At 42.3% G+C, this 20356-nt stretch overlaps 1 non-coding gene across 1 annotated transcript; it reads right to left on the minus strand.

Moving 5' to 3' along the window:
* Positions 1 to 1946: 1946 nt before the first annotated feature.
* LOC129071886 (small nucleolar RNA SNORD24) lies at positions 1947 to 2021 on the minus strand. Its single transcript, XR_008529307.1, has one exon. It is a non-coding gene; the product is annotated as a small nucleolar RNA SNORD24 (small nucleolar RNA).
* Positions 2022 to 20356: the final 18335 nt, after the last annotated feature.

The following is a 20356-nucleotide window of genomic DNA, read 5'->3' on the forward strand; positions in this document are numbered from 1 at the left end:
AAACCATATGCAGGGATCTCCATCCTGCAGCACCAGAACCCAAAAAGTACGTAGAAAACAAACAGCTGTGAAAAGCAAGAGGGTGGCTCTCTGCCAGAGATGGGCTGCTGGACACGCAAAGAGCTGTCTAAAGAGCCAGTGCATAAACTTTTGCAGCCACTTACCTTGGGCTCTGACAAAGGCAGGGGCAGAGTGGGCTACAGATGTCTGAGGAGAGACTGGGGAAGGAGGTTTTGGGGAGGAATCTGTGAGAGTAGCCGGCAAAATCCTGGTGCTGACTCCTCCTCCATACAGTAGCGGCCTTCTTGCTCAGGCAGACCACACCCCTCAGCAGCTGCAATGTGAGAGGTCACAATAGCTCCACCCCCAGAAGGCTCTGCCCTGGCCTGGTGGTGCTTAAGCCTGACGGCTGAGTACAGCATATCAGCCACAGATAGTATATCCCTGGCTAAAGGGGGCACAGAGTGGTCTAGAGACTTGAGAGACTGGAGACAACCTTGGGGAGAGAACGGAGAGAGTAGCTGGTGGGATCCTGGTGCTGACTCCTCTCCAATATGGCAACAGCCATCTGGCTCAGGCAGACCACTCTCCTGAGTGGCAGCAATGTGAGAGGACACAATACCCCGCTCCTAGGAGGAACTCTGCCCTGCCCTGTCGTGCCTAAGCCTGACTACTGAGTGTAGAGTGACTAGATTAACAACTGAAGGAGACACCCACAGACAGTAGATTCTGGGAAGTCTCGAACAGTCTGTCTAAGGTCAGACAGAGTCAACATCTGACATCATTGAAGGCAGATCCAGAAAGAAAAAACAATGGTCTCCTACCATAGGAGTTCACACCACAAAGTCAGGAAATCAAGACAGATCAATTGAAGAAGCAGAAGCATACGGGAAAACTAATAAATATTTGGAAGACAAAGAAACACCCCCGTTTCAAAGAGAAAGGAAGAATCCCCAGAAAGAGAACTAAATGAAATAGAGGTAAGTAAACTTGCCTCAGATATTGAGTTCAAAACAACAGTTCTAAGGAAGCTCAATAAGCAAAGTGAGCTCAAACAGAATTACAGAACACTACAGGGAAACTGCAAGGAACTTACTGCAAACTATATCAGCATGAAAAAGAACATAGAAACTATCAATAAGAGGCAAGAGGAAATGAAGAATACAATTTCTGAATAGAACAACACAGTACAAGGAAGCAAAAGCAGGCTTGATGAAGCAGAATATCAAATCAGTGAGCTGGAGGACAAGGTAGAAAAAAGCTCCCAAAAAGAGCAAGAAAATAAAAAAAAGACTCAAAAAGAATGAAGAGGTGTTCGGGGAAATGCAGGACAACCTGAAACATAATAATATCTGTATAACAGGGATACCAGAAGGAGAAGAGGATGAGGAAGGGATAGAAAACCTGTTTGAAAAAGTAATGATGGAAAATTCCCTAATTGGAGGAGAGAAAAAGTCACAGAAGTGCAGGAAGCACAAAGGACCCCATTCAAGAGGAACCCAAGGAGGCCTACTCCAGGACAAATCATCATTGAAATGGCAAATATCAAAGGCAAAAAGAGAACCCTAAAGGCAGCAAGGGAGAACAGGTAGTAACATAAAAGGGAGCCCCGGTACAGCTAGCAGCTGACTTCTCAACAGAAACACTCCAAGCCAGAAGGGAAAGGCAAGAAATATTCCAAATAATGAAAACCAAAGGCCTGCAACCAAGACTGCTCTACACAGCAAGGCTCTCAATTAAAATGGAAAGTGAAATAAGGAGTTTCCCAGACAAAAGAAGACTAAAAGAATACACCTCCACCAAACCAACATTGCAAAATATGCTAAAGGGACTACTTTGTTTGTTTGTTCGTTTGTTTGTTTGTTTATTCTTCCACTGCCCCCTTCCAGGCATTCCGGGCCAGCGGGGCCAACTGCAGCCGCACAGCACATGTGCACAGCCTCACTTACATCAGCAATCTTGGTGGTCAGGGAGGTCTGCACTGCCGCTCAGACAACAAATATTCTCCCACATCATCTGCAGGGACTGCTTTAATAAGAGGAAGAGAAAGGGTGAGAAAGAGAGGAACACAGGAACAAAGGGAAAAAATGAATAAATACCTTCCCATAATAACTTTAAATGTAAATGGATTAAGTGCTCCAATCAAAAGACATAGGGTAACTAAATGGATAAGAACACATGACCCGCACATATGCTGTCTATGAGACCAACCACAGAACAAAGGACCTGTTTTTTGTTTTAAAGTAAAGGGATGGAAATAAATATTCCAGGCTAATGGACAGAGAAAAAAAAAGCAGAGGTAGCAATACTTATATCAGACAAAATAGATTTCAAAACAAAGGCCATAAAAAGAGACCCAGAAAGACACTTGATACTCAAAGAAAGAAGCCACCAAGACATAAATACTGTAAACCTATATGCACCCAACATTGGAGCACCCAAATATATAAGGAACATCTTGGAGGACTTCAAGAAAAAAAAATAGAACAGCAACACACTGATAGTAGGGGATTTCAACACCCCACTGTCAAAAATGGATAGCCCTTCCAAGCAAAACATCTGCAAGGATATTGTGGACCTGAAAGACACGTTAGATCAAATGGACTTAACTGAAATATAGAACCTTTCATCCCACAGAAACAAAATGCACATTCTTTTCAAATGCACATGGAACAGTTTCAAAGATAGACCACACGACAGGACATAAAACGAGCTGCAACTAATTCAAGAAAATTGAAATCATAACAGGCATTTTCTCAGACCACAAGGGTTAGAAATTAGAAATGAATCTCAAGGAAAAAACTCAAAAACATTCAAACTCAGGGAGACTGAATATCATGCTATTTACAAAGAATGGGTCAATAATGAGATCAAAGAAGAAATCAAAAAGTTTCTGGAAACAAATGAAAATGAACACACAATAGTCCAAAACATATGGCACACAGCAAAGGCAGTCCTGAGATGGAAGTTCATAGCAACACAGGTCTACCTAAAAAATTTAGAAATATTTCAATGAATGACCTAAACTTTCAGCTTCAATAACTAGAGAAATAACAACAAACAAAGCGCAGAGCGAGTCAAAGGAAGGAAATAATCAAAGTCAGAGCAGAATTGAATGACATAGAGACTAAAAGAACAATTCAAAGAATCACCTAATCCAGGAGCTGGTTCTTTGAAGAGATAAACAAAATCGACAAGCCTTTAAGCAGACCTATCAAGAAAAATAAAGGGAGAGGACCCAAATAAATAATATCAGAAATGAAATAGGAGAAATAACAACTGATACCACAGAAATACAAAAGATTGTAAGAAATTACTATGAGCAATTATATGCCAAGAAATTTGAACACCTTGATGAAATGGACACATTTCTAGAAAAGTATAACCTTCCAACACTGAATGAAGAAGCAGAATGCCTGAACAGACCAATAACAGCTGGTGAAATTGAAGCAGGAATAAAAAAACTCCCAGCACACAAAAGCTCTGGACTGGATGGTTTCACAGGAGAATTTTCACGAAACATTTAAGGAAGAACTAACCCCTGTCCTTCTCAGACTATTCAAAAAAATCCAAGAAGAGGGAAGACTCCCAAACTCTTTTTATGAGGCCAGAATCATCCTAATCCCAAAACCGGATAAAGACACAACAAAGAAAGAAAACTACAGGCCAATATCGCTGATGAACATAGATGCTAATATCCTCAACAGAATATTGACTGACCACATCCAGCAATACATTAAAAAGATCATCCACCATGAACAATTGGGATTCATCCCAGGAATGCAAGGATGATTCAATATTCACAAATCAATAAGCATAATACATCACATCAATAGATGTGGAAAAAGCATTTTATAAGGTACAGCATCAATTTATGATAAAAACACTCAGCAAAGGGGGAACAAAGGGGGCATACTTGACCATAATAAAGGCCATATATGAAAAACCCACAGTCAACATCATACTCAACAGGCAAGAACTAAAAGCTTTCCCACTGAGATCAGGAACAAGACAAGGTTGTCCGCTTTCACTACCCCTATTCAAAATAGTATTGGAAGTCCTAGCCACAGCGATCAGACAAGAAAACAAAATAAAAGGTATTCAAATTGGAAAAGAGGAAGTAAAACTGTCATTGTTCACAGATGAAATGATAGTGTACATAGAAAACCCCATAGCCTCCACCAAAAACCTATTTGACCTAATAAGTGAATTTGGCAAAACAGCAGGATACAAAGTCAACATTCAGAAATCAAAGGCATTTTTGTACACCAACAATGAAATATCAGGATCAGAAATAAGGAAAAAAAATTCCATTTGCTATAGTAAAAAGAAAAATAAAGTACCTAGGAATAAACTTAACCAAGGAGGTAAAAGACCTGTACTCAGAAAACGACACAACACTGAAGAAAGAAATTAAGGAAGACACAAATAAATGGAAGCATATGCCGTGCTCATGGATTGGAAGAATTAATATCATCAAAATGTCCATACTACCCAAAGCAATTTATAGATTCAATGAAATCCCTATTAAAATACCAATGATGTATTTCACAGATATAGAACAAACATTTCAAAAATGTATATGGAACCATAAGCGACCCCAAATAGCCACAGAAATTTTGAGGAAGAAGAACAGAGTAGGAGGGATCACAATACCTGACATCAAACTATATTACAAGGCCACGGTAATGCAAATAGTCTGGTACTGGCATAAGAACAGACACATAGATCAATAGAACAGAATAGAGAGCCCAGAAAGAAACCCATGTCTTTATAGTCAAATAATATTCAACAAAGGGGGCAGGAACCTAAAGTGGATTAAAAATAGCCGCTTCATCAAATGGTGTTGGGAGAGCTGGACAGCTACATGCAAAAAATTGAAATTCGACCCCCAACTGACACCATACACAAAAATAAACTCAAGATAGATAAAAGACTTAGATACAAGTCATGACACCATATAAGTCCTAGAAGAGAACATAGGCAGAAAACAGCGCAAAAATGAAAAGGGAACCAACCATAGGGGAAAATATATTTTCCAATGTACCTCAGACAGGGGTTTGATCTCCAAAATATAGAAAGAACTCACCTGACTCCACTCCAGGAAGACAAACAATCTAATTAAAAAATGGGCAAAGGACCTGAAGAGACAATTCTCCAAGGAGGACATACAAAGGGCCAAGAGACATATGAAAAGATGCTAAGTATCACTCACCATCAGAGTAATGCATATTAAAACCATAATGAGATATTACTTCACACCAGTCAGAATGACCATCATAAGCAAATCAACATACAACAAATGCTGGTGAGGTTGTAGAGAAAAGGGAACTCTAGTACACTGTTGGTGGGAATGCAGACTGGTGCAGCCACTGTGGAAAACAGTGTGGAATTTCCTCAAAAAATTAAAAATGGAACTGCCCTTTGACCCAGCAATTCCACTGGGCCTAAGAATCCTGAAACACCAATTCAAAGGAACCTATGCACCCTAATGCCCATAGCAGCACAATTTACAATAGCCAAGTGCTGGAAGCAACCTAAGTGCCCATCAGTAAATGAATGGATCAAAAAACTATGGTACATTTACACAATGGAATACTACACAGCAGAAAGAAAGATAGAGCTACTACCCTTCATGACAGCATGGATGGAACTGGAGAGCATTATGCCAAGCAAAATAAGCCAAGGGGTATAAGACAAATACTATATGATCTCACCTATAAGTGGAACCTAATCAACAAAACTAATGAGCAAGAAAAATATAACCAGCAACATTGAAAGAAAAAACTAACAGAGAGTAACAAGAGGGAAGGAGGGAGGTGTGTAAGAGGGAAATGAAGGAGAAGGGTCAAACCAAGGAACATGTATAAAGGACCCATGAACAAAGGCAAAGTGGGGATGGATTGTGGGTGGGAGATGGGGGTAGGTCGGGCAGAGGAAAGTGGTGGTGGTACAATGGAGACAAGTGTATTTGTACAATAAAAGAAAAATTTAAAATAAAATCCCAATAAAATCTGTCAATTTTAAATAAAGAAAAACAAATATTCTTTATTGATTATGCTATTACAGTTGTCCCATTTTTTCTTCTCTCCTTAAATCCCCTCCTCCCTGCACCCCTGCTCCCACCAGCATGCCCCAACTTAGTTCATGTCCTTGGGTAGTACATACACGTTTCAGCTTCTCCATTTCCAATACTGTTATTAACCTCTCTCTGTCTATTTTGTGCCTACCATTTATGCTTCTTATTCCCTGTACCTTTTCCCCCATTTGCCCCTCCTCCTCCACCTTGCTGATAACCTTCCATGTGATCTCCATTTCTGTGATCCTGTTCCTGTTCTAGTTGTTTGCTTAGTTTGTTTCTGTTTTTGTTTTATGTTCAGTTGTTGATAGTTCTGAGTTTGTTGTCACTTCACTGTTCACAGTTTTGATCTTCTTTTTCTTAGATAAGTCCCTTAAACATTTCGTATAATAAGGGCTTGGTGATGATGAACTCCTTTAACTTGATCTTATCTGGGAAGCGCTTTGTCTGCCCTTCCATTCTAAATGATAGCGTTGCTGGATAGAGTAATCTTGGATGTAGGTCATTGCCTTTCATGAATTTGAATACTTCTTTCCAGACCTTCTTGCTTGTAAGGTTTCTTTGGAGAAATCAGCTGACAGTCTTACGGGAACTCCTTTGCAGGTAACTGTCTCCTTATCTCTTGCTGCTTTTAAGATTCTCTCCTTACCTTTAATCTTGGGTAATTTAATTATGATGTGCTTTGGCGTGTGCTTCCTTGAGTCCAACTTCTTTGGGGCTCTCTGAACTTCCTGGGTCTCCTGGAAGTCTATTTCCTTTGCCAGATTGGGGGAATTTTCCTTCATTATTTGTTCAAGTAAGTTTTCAATTTCTTGCTCTTCCTCTTCTCCTTCTGGCTCCCCTATGATTTGAATGTTGGAACGTTTAAAGTGGTCCCAGAGGTTCTTAAGCCTCTCCTCATCTTTTTGAATTCTTGTTTCTTCATTCTGTTGTGGTTGAATGTTTATCTCTTCCTTCTGCTCCAGATTGTTTATTTGAGTCCCATTTTCCTTCCCTTCACTGTTGGTTCCCTGTATATTTTTCTTTATTTCACTTTGCATAGCCTTCACTTTTTCCTCTATTCTGTGAGTACACTCAACCATTTCTGCGAGGATCCTGATTACCAATATTTTGAGTTCTGCATCTGATATGTTGGCTATCTCCTCATCGCTTAGACCTCTTTTTGGAGTTTTGATCTGTTTTTTCATTTAGGCCATATTTCTTTGTCTTGGCACACCTGCTATATTTTAAATGGCAGAGCCTTAGGTATTCGCCAGGGTATGGCAACTCATGTTCCTGTGTTGTGGCACTGTATGTGGAAGAGGGTGGAGGGGTCAGAGAGGGAACAATTCTGCATACTTGACTCTTTCCCCACTTTCAGTCACTTCCTCTGCTACCCACAGCCAAATTTGGACCTTCTGGTGCTGATTCCTGGATAGGTGGATTTGTGTATGTTCTAGGACCCTGTGGGTCTCTCCAACAAACACTCCTGTGAGGCTGGCAGTTTCTCCTGATGACGCAATGCCCACAGTTTTTTACAGCCAGAGATTTTGAGGCTTTCTTTTCCCACGTTTGAACCCTGGATTGGGCAGTCTGTCTCGCTCCCCTGTTGTTCCTCCCAGTTCATCCACACATAAATGTGGGACCACCAGCCACCACCTCGCATGCCTAGTCTTCCTGCCGCTGCCTTGCCTCATGTCCTCTCTACCCTAGCTGCCTATATCTGCCCCTCCTACCAATCTGGATGAATGTTTCTTCTTTAACTCCTGGGTTGTTGGACTTCCATACAGTTCAATTTTCTGGCAGTTCTCACTATTTTTTGTTTTTAACTTTGCTGTTGTCCTTCTTTTGGTTGTGTGAAGAGGCAAAGTGTATCTACCCATGCCTCCATATTGGCCGGAAGTATCCCCTCTATTAATTTTAATTATCTTATTTCCATAGGGTTAGTTTACAAACTAAAACAACATAAGATAGAAAAGTTACACTATCTTGGAAGAATGACAGGCTTCTGCCTCAGAACTAGTCCCCTCTAGAACACCCAAGGAAGAATAACTCTGCCACCCACTGCAAGCCAGCCTGACCCTAAACTGCACCCTGAGTTTCTTCACATCCAAAACACCATCCATTGGGAAATGCAGGCACTTGCAACACAATAATCCATGCATCCTTGAGGAAGAAAACCAGAGAGAGATGGCCTGAGAGCCTTTCTTTCATTTCAGATCTTCTGGCCCATAATTCCACACACTCTCAAGGTGTTCATCTTCTCAACCATTCCCATCCTATACTGTTTACTACTGCCTTGGGCAAATACCTCCTATGGCCCATCCGTATTCCTCCCCAGTGATCAGATCTCCCAGTGATCCCTCCTCTCAGTATCATTGCTACTACTAATAATAAATTGGAGACCCACCAAATGTTAAAATATTACTTACCCATTAAGAATACTGTCTTCAAAGGATATTTTTGACATGGCATAGTACTCATAATATAATGTGCTAATTCTTCTCTATTTGTCCATGCAGAATCATTTTCTGCCTTACTTTGCACACCAGGAAGTCGACCCCAGCAGACTGCTTTACCCTGACTCCCTTGCCTTCCAGCTGGATTGGGTTCTGCCATTGAGGACACCAGCAAGAGATGGAAGAGTGGGTGGAGGGATAGGTCAGGTTGTGTCTTCTCCACTCTCCTTGTCTCAGCATTTCTAGGACTATAGCTACTGCTGGGCATTCCTCCTCTAAGCCTGCAGCCTTCTCTGGGTTCTGGTACCACCATTTTACCCCCTTGCCCTTTCAGCCAAGGTGGTAGCAGCTCCCTGCTACAGCCAGCTCCTGGGTGCCTCAGCATCCTTTGTTGAATCCCTTCAGCTTATCCACATCTTGGTAAATCATCCTTCACTAAATCACTGTTCATTTGAACCATCAGAGTGAGTGCTGTTTCCTGTTAGGACTCTGACTGATAACATGTTAAATGAAAAGAATACAAGGCTTTGCATAAAGAAAGGATGCTTTATCTGCTTTATTGTACTGAACCCTCACAGCAATGTAGCGGAATGCAGTTGAAACAAGTGTTGATACCAGATTCAAATTTAGAAAGCATTTGAAGGGATATTCTAACAAAGTCTTTATCAAAAGGGAAGAATATGCTTACAAAGAAAAGTTAAAAAGGCACATAACATTTATTTCATTTTAAAATTGCCATAAGTTACAGATTGTATTTTCTTTAATGCATAATATTTTAATTATTTCAAGAATGTGTTTCTGAGAAGAGAGGGAGGAGGCTGCTTGATAAAGTAGGCCACATGAGCTCATATGACCTGATTTTTCCCTACATCAAATTCTAACCCCAACTCAGAATAGGAGGAGGTGACTTAATTTCTTAGAATCCCAGCTCTACCACTGTGTAACTTTAGGTTTTTTTTGTTGGGTTTTTTTTAAAGATTTTATTTATTTATTTTCAGAGAGAGGAGAAGGGAGAGAAACATCAATGTGTGGTTGCCTTTCGCATGCCCCCTACTGGGGACCTGGCCTGCAACCCAGGCATATGCCCTGACTGGGAATCGAATCAGAGACACTTTGGTTTGCAGGCCAGCACTCAATCTACTGAGGCACACAAGCCAGCGCTGACCTCATTTTTTTTAATCTGTAAAACAATCAGGTTAATACTAACAGTAAGGGTCATTGTGATGATTCATGAGTCAGTGCATGTAAAGTGTTTGGCCCTGCGCCCAGGTCATGATGGAACTCTACAACTGTGAATTCCCCTTCTATCCCTTCAAACATGTCCATAGAGGAAAAGTTACTTCTGTGGTTGCCTGGTAAAGAAGAAATGGAATGTGAGAGACAAAAGCTTCACACTATGCCCTAGTGCCCACCACATGGTAGCAGCCCTTAATAAGTAGTTGACAAATCAGTGGAGGGAAAAAATATGAGTATTTTAGCCAGATCTTCCCTCCCCAGGCTGGGTTCCAGACAACTCTTCACAGCCTCATCTCTTTCCCCAAAGGATCTTTATTCTCTTCCCCATTGTATTAGTTTTTTATTGCTGTGAAAAACTTTCCACAAATTTAGTAGCTTAACACAACAGACACTTATTATCTCAGAGTACCTGGACACAGACAAGCTGGGTCTGCTGCTCGGGTGACAGGATGCAATCAAGGGACTGGCAGGGCTGTGTTCTTATCCGAAGGCTTGACAGGAGTCGGCCTCAGCACCTGGACAGAGGCAGTTGACTCCCAAGATCACACAGATTCATTCAGTTTGCTGACAGAATTCATCTCCTAAGATGTAGAATGCATGTCCTTGTTGTCTTACTGGCTGTCATCAAGAGCTCCTTTCAGATCCTAGAGGCTGCTGACAGTTCCTTGCAAATTGGCCATCTTACCACATGCAGCTTCCTTCTTTAAAGTAGCATGGAAGAATCTCCTCCAGTCTGCTTAGAGCTCTGTGTATGTGTAACATACACATATATGGTCACCTTTGCCATATACAGACATACCTTGGAGATATTGCATGTTTGGTTTTAGACCACCACAATAAAGTAAATATTGCATTAAATTAAGTCACATAAATTTTTGGTTTCCCAATGCATATAAAAGTTATAGTTATACTATGTTGTAGTCTATTAAGTATGCAATAGCATTATGTCTAATAAAAAAATGTACATACCTCAATTTAAAGATGCCTTATTGCTAAAAAATGCTAACCATCATGTGAGCCTTCAGTGAGTCATAGTCTTTTTGCTGGTGAAGGGTTTTACCTTCAATTTGTTAAAAATTCAGTAGCTGCAAAGCACAATAAAGTGAAACACAATAAAACAAGGTAGGCCCGTAATGTAACTTTATACAGGGAGTGAGAGTCCATCTCCTTTGCCATATCCCGTTGGTTACAAGGAAGTCCCAGGTTCTTCCCACACTCAGTAGGAGAGGGTAGAAATTATAGAGGCGTGACTCATTGTGGGGGTCAGAGTATGTACAACACCTATCCCCTCAGAGTCCTCTTATCCATTGGATGATGAACAAACGTGTATTATCCTTCCATGAACATTATTTGCATTTTTATCAGGACATTCAAGAAATAATATTCTTTATTCCAAAATAATTGTGATTACAGCAGGTATACTGGTTATGTTTGTTGCTGGTTCCCTTTGGGTTGACAGCGGGTAAGGTGGTCTCACCACTGGAAGCCTTTATACTCTTTAGATTCACTGCTCGCTTACCCATATCGATTCGCCCATTTATTGGCATATATTTCCTCAACATCTGCTGTGTGTGCTATACATAGATATCATGCTGCTAGTCTCTTCCTTGGTAGCCAACTTAATTACTTTCTTCTTTTCCTTCTGTTGAGTGAAAGCATATTTATTTGTTTTGAGTCAAGGTATATGTTCAATTGCAAATCACACAAAACCTGTCAGTCCCTTCAGTGTCTTAATAAGTAAGGGATCTATTTTAAGCACCAACAAGAAGCCCGGGGTAGGCAGCCTAGGGCCAGTGCAGCTGCTCAAAGATGTCATCATTATTCCAGACTCACTGTTGCTCCACCATCTAACTTTACTCCTCATTGTCACAAGCCTGCTGCTACATCACCAGGCATGGCATCCATATCTTATATAGGCAGAAGCAGGGAGAGCAATGAGACTTGCCTTTTTATTCCAAAAGGCTCGCCTTACACAGAGACTTCCAGCTACATCTTATTAGCCAGAACTTGATCAGACGGCCACCATAACTCTGGAAGTAAATTTTTAAGCTGGGCACTTTGCCAGCAGGAACAAAATCAAGATTCTGTTACTAGGAAAATGGGAAATGGATTTGGGGTAGATCATCAGTAGGACCACTGTGGGATCTTAGGCCTAATTTCCATGGTCAGAGGAAGCTTAGGAGAAGCAGACAGAGGGCCCCACAGTTATTCCTCTTGAGAGATGGCACTTGGACACCTGCCATCCTGAGAACAACAATAGAGAACCCACAAAACCCACAGAAGTTGCAATCACATGCTAGTAAAGCAAAAAAGATTCTTATCGCTCCCCCACCCCTTCTTCAAGTCCCCAGGCACAGTAATAGAAAGGAACTAAAAGAGTGGGGAGAGATGTGAAGAACAGCCTTGTTCCTCCTCACACCCAGGCTCCTGCCTAAGGGCAAGCTGGTGCTGGGAGAAGGGCAGGCAGTGGGCATTACATCAAATACAAGGTTTAAGATACTGAAAGGGAACTAGACTGGATAGGATTTGTTGGTTTTTTCTTTAACACCTGAAAGCAACCAAAATGTTCTGGGACCAGACAAAAATTTTATTAAGGATTGTGAGAAAGATATTGATATAAATCTCTAAAAGATATAGAGAAAAAAAAAACCATTTCATGTTTATGTCCCATGTTGCTCAGTCTGAGCCTGTTTCTCATCTGTAAAGTGAGGATAATAATGTCTTCTTGCTGGGCAGTTACAAATGTTCAGTGGAGTGATTAATATATGTAAAGTACCTGGAACATAGGCAGCCATAAAATAAGAAATAGAGTGGCAGCTTTCAGAAAGCAGGTAACTTTTCTAGGCAGAGACACCCATATCCCAAAGAATTTAATACTCTTGAACAAGGCTCAGTTTTTCTCATCCCCTGGGACTTGAAATATGGATACTTTTTCCCCCTAAGGAAGGCTTCTTTTACTAATCAAAGGGCTGCACAGAGGAAAGACCCTATTAAGAGGGCACAGTGAGAAGGCTGCTGCCTGCAAGCCAAGGAGAGAGGCCTCAAGAGAAACCAAACCAGCTGACACCTTGAGAAAATAAATTTCTGTTCTTTAAGCCCACCAGTCTGTGATATTCTGTTATGGCAGCCTGAGCAGACTAATACAGTCATAAACTATTTTTGTTCAATGGAATGTAGATAGAAGTGACAGAGTAACAGCTCCTAGCCAAGACCTTGTGGACCAAAATTAACCTTAGACTGTAATAAAGAATAAAAGCATTACCTTGGCTGAGTGTCTCAGCTGGTTGGAGCGTTGTCCCATATACCTAAACATTGTGGGTTTTGTTCCCGGTCAGGGCATATATCTAGGTTGCAGGTTCAGTCAAGGCGTGTCCAGGAGGCAACCAATTGATGTTTCTCTCTCATATCATGTTCTTCTCTCTCACACACTCTCTCTTTCTCTCCCTCTAAAGTCAATAAACCTATCCTTGGGTGAGGATAAACACATAAATAAATCAGTGGTCTGTAAAGTGTCTAGATAAATGGATTTATGGATTATAAAAAATTAAAAAATAAAAGAATAAAAGCACTTATTTGAGCACAAAGAGCTGTTTCTTAGGAGCCACAGATTGAAGTAGCAACCTAAATTGTGCTCTGCAAAAACAAAGGAGAGGCCACCTTTTATAGAGAAACTTGCAGCCCATAGTTTCCATTTTGGTTTCTTTCATGCAAATGAGGTTTCTAAATCATGTAGGTGTGATTGATTCAAATTGTGCAGTTCTTGTTAGTCAGTATAGATGCAAATGAGGATACAATTTGTGCAGATCTGATTGGATGGGGCAGGTCTCAGTCCACTGGGTGACAGATAAAACCAGGAACTTTCTTATAGTGGTTGATTCTTGCAATGGAAACAGGCAGAGAATAGTATAGTAAGCTGAGAGCTCAGCCTGTGGCTTTTCCCAAAATGCAGTGTGTGAGAGGCTTTGTTCAGAAACAGCCACTAGAGTCTGGTTATGAATCTGGGCCCAGTTAACCATAAGATCACTTTGACAGATGTAACTCTTCTCAGGGTTCACAACCCCAAGAAGCATCACACATTTCTGCCTATGCTCTTGTGCCCCTGCCATTTGCCATGAAAAGAGCATATCCTGGGCACCCACTGGCCCAAGGAAGAGCAGAGAATGTGGAGTAGATGTCAACGCAACCAGCAGTATCAGCCTGAGGTCAGAGTCAGGGGTCCACAGCCTGGAGCTCAGCCTGGTCCAGATGCCTTACAGCCAACCACAGGCCCATCAGAAAAGAGTAAACACTTACTGTTCTATACCACTGAGGTTTGACAAAGTGGTCACAAAAAAAAAAAAAAAACCCCCACAAAAACCAAAAAACTCCCTCATGGATCTGCTCTGAGAAATAAATGAATAATATGTGAAAAGACTATGGTATTATTTTTTAGTAAAGAAATCAAGCCTCATTCAGCCAAACTGGAGAAATAACTGGTGACATCCTTTGAACAGTGGTCACATAATGAATGTTCATTAATGATGACAATGAGAGTGAGGAATCCAGATTATGAAATATTTTTAAAAGGATCAGCTGTCTTTACTTTCAAGTTACATACATAACTAACACTATCAGAATTCAATACTATCAAAATTCTGTCTATGCTACGGTTGTAGCCTAGGCCCTGGCAGGAACTAGTTCTCCCACTGGTCTCTTGACGTCCCCTCTGCAAATTTTACTTTAGATCTACAAATGAAAGCCTCTTGCTGGTTGCTAAATTGGATGAACTTTCATATTACCGGGACCCAGATTAATTACAAATAGGGCTTTTGATGTTCTTATTATACCTTTCCCCTTCTCTCACCCTGCCCCTCAACTTTGGGGCTGTACCTCATTTAGTCAAATCCTCACCATGATGCTATGAGGTAGCTATTATTCTCTCCCCACTTTACAGATGTGAAATCTGAAGATCAGAGAAGCAATTTGCTAATAAGCAGTTGAGGTGGATTTGGGAACCAGGTTTGTCTGACTCCGAAGCATGTTGCCTCCTAGAAACAGAGTCTAGGGCATGCTGCCCGAAGTTGGTATAATGAGGGTTTGATGGGAGAGAAATCCACTCCACTGGAGATATACCAAAAAAGAATTACATAGAAGGTGAAGCTAGAGCTGAGCTGCAGCTGTGAAAGACAGATTGCTGTTCACCAGATCATGAGGAGGGAGGAAAAGGTCCAAAGGGCTCTCAAGAGGGAGAGAACCTTGGAAGCAAAGGCCTAGGGGCAAATCTGACCAGGATAGAATGGTGTAGGGCAAAGCAAAGGAAAGGGTGAGTTCTCTGAATATTTTCTCTGAAAGTTCCCCCTTTTTACAGTTTTTAAAAAGGGAATGTATTGATATCAGTGGTGTGCCAAGGGGAGGGATTAGGGTCGGGCAATGAGGGATCTATCATCTGTACAGAATTTAAAAACAATAAAACCTTTTACTATGAATTTAGGGAGGGGGGCTGAATTGTGCCCCCCTCCCCGAATTCATATCTTAAAGCCTTGTTCCCCAATGTGATGGTTTTTGGTGATGGGACCTTTGAGAGGCAATTAAGTTCTGATGAAGTCAGAAGGGTGGGGCCCCGTAATGGGATTAGTGTCCATCTAAGAAGAGACAATAGAGAGCTTTCTCAACATCTCTCCTCTTTCCTCCCCTACTACTTTCTCCCCACAAAGCCCCTGCTGCCATCCCCCACCCCCACCCCCATCTCTACCATGTGAGGACACAGCAAGAAGGCAGCTATCTACAAGTCAGAAAGAGGACTTTCACTAGGAACTGAATCTGCTGGCACTTTGATCTTGGATTTCCAATCTCCAGAACTGAGAAATAAATATTTGTTGCTTTAGCTACCCAGTCTATGGTATTTTGTCATGGCAGCCTAAGCAAAGACACTACTAAAAGTCCATCTGCCTTTTATGACCAGCATGCACTGGCAATTCTAAAGAATATCAATGATAAAATATTTTCCTGGAGCCTAAATCAGTCCCAGCACTCCCCTCATTGGTACATCTCTGGTTGACATGACTCTTCTTAAGACTATGATCAAAAGATATTACTAGAATTAGCAAGAAAGCAAGGGGTAGTTTGTTGAATATGTAACTAAAATGTCAGTAGGTAAATTTCATAAGTATATGTAAAGTAAGTTAGCATTTATATAAGGTCTAAAAACACACAAAACACTGTTTATTATATAGGTATATATACCTATACATGTGTATTCAAAGGATAAATACTTCCCTAGAAATACCACCAAATTTAAGATAGTGGTTTTCTCTGATGGAGAAAGTTGGAGTGGAAAAGTAAATGGTCCATAGACATAAAGGTAACATTTCATTCCATGAGACAGATGGTTCATTATACTATACCCTATACATTTTTGTATGATTTGAGTATTTTGTTAAAAAAATATACATTAATTGGTCTAGGAACCTGCTTTTCCCTCCATTCTGTGGCAGGCCCACCACCAGACTCAGTCTCCGTTTTCTAGGACCTGGCTTCTCTCCTGGTCTGGAGGTATGAGTAAGCCTGGTGCTTTAGGGAACAGCAGGTAGCTCAGAATGTCTGAGACAAGGATGTGGTAGGGACAAGGCAAGGGATGTGACTGCGTGGGCGAGTGATGGCCAGGTCATGGAGAACATTAGGCTCCGTATTGGAGAGCTTGGGCTTTGTGTCGAGGGGGATAACTGGGCCAAATGAGTGGCTTGGCAGCAGGGAGATGGCGCAACATTGGAAACACATGAGGCAGTGAGAGTGGGGTCTGCAGGAGTGGAAGGAATGGGGAAAGAAGGGGTTGTCTAGGAGAAATAGGGCATATCCAGCCCCATGGCTGGTCTGCTGTAGGTTGGTAGCATGTTCCAGCTAGAGGTGAAGTTTTCCTGAGTAAAAATGGAAACAGCCAGCAATTGCTATTTATAAAAATAACTACAAAGGCCTGACAACCCAGAGAAAATGTTGAAAAAGTAAATTGAGGGCTGTTGGGGAAATGCTCAGTGCTTCTCATCTTCAAAGCATTTTCAGGCATGAGCTCATGAATCCTCTTTCCAGAGCCCTGAGAGAAATACAGGAAAGGAGGAAGGCGGGGACAAATGTGAGTGACCTCCCCAAAGCAGCAGAAACTGGCAGCTGGAAGTTTTTATCATGGATGCTGCTTGAATGTTCACATCTTCAGTCTGCTCCTCCACCGTGTTCCTCAGACCCAGACTGGTTAGGGGCATGGATGTGTAGCAGCACAGGTAGGGAGGGCCACCACAGGACAGACAGAGCTGGGCAGGCCTCACCAGCAGCTGGGCTGGGTCACTAAAAGCTGCTAATATGCAGTCTAGGTGATAAAGGCGAGCCTCGGCTGCTGGTCAGGAGTCACACGGTGTGGGGTCCAGGTAGTGGTCTGGCTAAGGTCCGTGGGACTTAACCATAAAGTTGGCGCAGGCAAGAGTCAAGGTGAAAGCCCAGTGAGGAGGAGGGTTTTAACCCAGACAAGGCAATAAGGGAGGAAAAGGAGGGTAGAGAGAAGACAAAAAAATGTGTGTCCCCTACACTTGGAATGAGAGCTGCCTTGTACGAATGCAGGAACCTGACCTTTTTCTCCATTGCTGTGACTCTGACAAGCCTAAAGCATGAAGGCTATTATCACTCTTCCACAGGAGAAGAAACTGAGAGCATATCTACCCAGTGGCAGTGAGGGGCTTTTAACCCAGATCGCTTTGCATGCATATTCTTGCTCCCGACAAACTCTCACTCATTTTTCAAGTTACTGCTCAAGGACACCTTCTCGGGAAGCCTTCCTAGGCTGCCCCAGAGTTTGTTCTGTGTTCCTCAGAAGGACAGGGGAGTCAGCTTTGAGAGCATACGTTGCACTGATTTGTGAGTGGCTCATTGTGTGTCTCCCACATTTGACTGCACACGCACAAAGAGCAGACTCTTTGCTTCCTCCTCACTGTCTCCCAGCCCCAGCAGCACCAGATTCCTCTGCAACCCTGTGTCTTGGGCTGGCCCAGGTCTCCTGCAGAGTGACCTCTAACTGGTCACATGTCCATGAAGCCAGCCCTGCTCCTAGTGGCCACTCTGTCACCTCCCTAACATAAGCTTTTCCCTGTATCTTAGGTCGGACTCCCAAGAAGGAGAAGATGATGGATCAGAATTCACTGCCCAGGGCCTCTGAAGCTGAGGGGCAGGGGGCCCGACTACCTTTGGGCAGGGCAGATACAACGACTGATGGTTCAGAACAGCGACAAGCTTTGTCCGCAGACAGGCTTGTGACAGCATGGACTGAGTATCTAGGTCCCAGGTACTGGGAATTCATCTATTAGCAAAACAGATCATGAGGCCTACATTCCTGTGGGGAGAGAGACAACACGTATGCAAACCAGGCAGGTAATTTCCGAGAGAGGTCTGTACAGTGAAGGACGTAAAATGGGAATATAACAGGGCTGACTCTGGAGCCTTCTTAGCCAGGTAGACAGGGAAGGAGATTAGCATGTCCCAGCAGGACTTCCATGCTTGGAATTACGCTCACAGGGGCCACTCCAAACTGCTGAATATTCAAGCTGTGCACTGCTCAGTGATGGTGTTAACAGGATCTTTGCTCCATGAAAATCTGTACCCAGACCTGAGAGCACTGCTTCAGTCTCACGGCTCAGCACATTTTCTCCAGCTTCTATGGTGAAAGATTATTTCATTGCCTTTAACAGAAGGCATATTTGTATGTGTACATATGCTTGAGAGAAATTTACTGAAAAGACGTGGGTACTAGACCAGCTGGCAACATTTTCCAAGCCAGGGTCCTCTTTTAGCAATCTGCCCTAGAATTCTTGTTTGCAATGCTTGAACCTCAGCTGGGGGAATAAATGCAGTGTAAGGAATATACAAGGACACATTTGCACTCACCTCAGAGCTCCTTAACCCCCCAAAGGAAGGGTGGTCCTGGCCTTGGAAGGGGGAAAGGAATGAAGACTTTCCAAGGAAATGTAAGGGTCCAGCAAATAGATTTTACATTAAGAAGTGGAAGAGGGAAATGCAATTATTCAAGGATTTCTCTATTCCTTCTAAAAAGCATTTTCTAGAGTCTCAATTATTGTGCCTGCTCAATGGGTCTAACTCCTACCACTTTCTCATTACTAATTTCTTTTTCAACTTTAAAATTTTTTAAATGACCTTCAAATATGCCAGGTACAGCTGTGCTGAAGAGAGGTGGAGATGGTGAAGGGAGTTGCAAAATGTAAAATTATGAATTGAGAGGCTATCAAAATGTTACCTCTTCTGCCTCCTCTGTCCTCCTTTTTTTTCTCTCCTTCCTTTTTGCGTCAGTTCCTTCTATGGTTGGTATGGAGGAGCTTTTTACAAAGCCCTGGGAAAAAAGTGTGCCAAGGGATAAGATAAGCTGGGACCTCAGGCTGGGGAGAGAAGGAAAAATGGTGTTGTAGGCAGAATAGTGACGCCTCCACTCCAAATGTCCTCATACTAATACCCAGATTACCCAGAACTGTGAGTATGTTAAGTTGCATGGCAAATGGGGAATTTAGATCACTGATCAGCTGCCCTTAACATGGGGAGATTATGCAGGAGGGCCCAGTAACCACGAGGGTCCTGGAAAGTGAAAGAGGGCAACTCAAGTGATGCAGTGTGAGAATTTTGAAATTTTTCAAATTTATTAAAAATGTTGAGACAATGAAAAGGGTCTTCTGAACATGGGGCTCTCTGTGACTGCACTGGTCACATGCCCGTCAAGCCAGCCCTGCTCTTCGTGGCCACTCTGTCACCTCCCTGATGTAAGCCTGGGTTATTTAGGAGCTTTTACTTGGGCTCTTAGGTAGTGGATAAGCCCTCTGTCTGGTCACAGCCACAGCTCCCTTGAACCTGCCCCCGATGGCTGACCTTTGCCCTGACCTGAGACTTTAAAGGAGGAAGTGCCTGATACATATTAACAAAAGTCATCTTCTGTGCTCCTGCCTGCCAGACCACGCCTCTGAGCATTTCTTTCTGCCATTGCTCAGGGCTCTGCAGCACTAACAGGTGGGCACCCAAACGGGCCTAAGAGAGCTCGAATTGTAGGCAGGAATCATAAGCAGAATTTTTATCTTAAAGCAGAGCAAAAGGAATAAAGATACTGTTTCTAAAATATCTATGTTTCTGGAGTTTAGAATATCAGTTCGTGTTCCTACTTGCAAAACTTATATTCTTGCAGAAACTTTATCCCTTCCCAAGCAACCAGACAAGTGTCTGGAATCACAGTTATGCTGATGGAAATTTTGAGTTGTTTCCCCCATTCATAAATGTGAAAGATTTAGCCACGTGTGGTGCCACACCCGCCACCTCCACAGACTCCCCCATCCCCACCAACCCTGAGGTAAACAACTTGACCAGGGACAGGGGCCCTATTTATAATCTGACAGCTCTAGCTGAGGTAGGCAAGTGCTTGGTTCTAGTCAATGGGACGGGTTACGTGGTGCCTTTGATGTCACTGTTTCTCATTGAGGGTAAGATTTTGTTACCACTTCCCCAAAACCTCTGGACAATTTTTTGCTCCCTTCAAAGGAATGGGGGTCACATTTCAGAGTAAAATGTCATCTCACTCCATACTTCCACACTG

Source organism: Pteronotus mesoamericanus, unplaced genomic scaffold (assembly GCF_021234165.1).
Source record: "Pteronotus mesoamericanus isolate MK-2021 breed Mesoamerican mustached bat unplaced genomic scaffold, CSHL_Meso_final contig_27, whole genome shotgun sequence".
Lineage (NCBI taxonomy): Eukaryota > Metazoa > Chordata > Mammalia > Chiroptera > Mormoopidae > Pteronotus > Pteronotus mesoamericanus.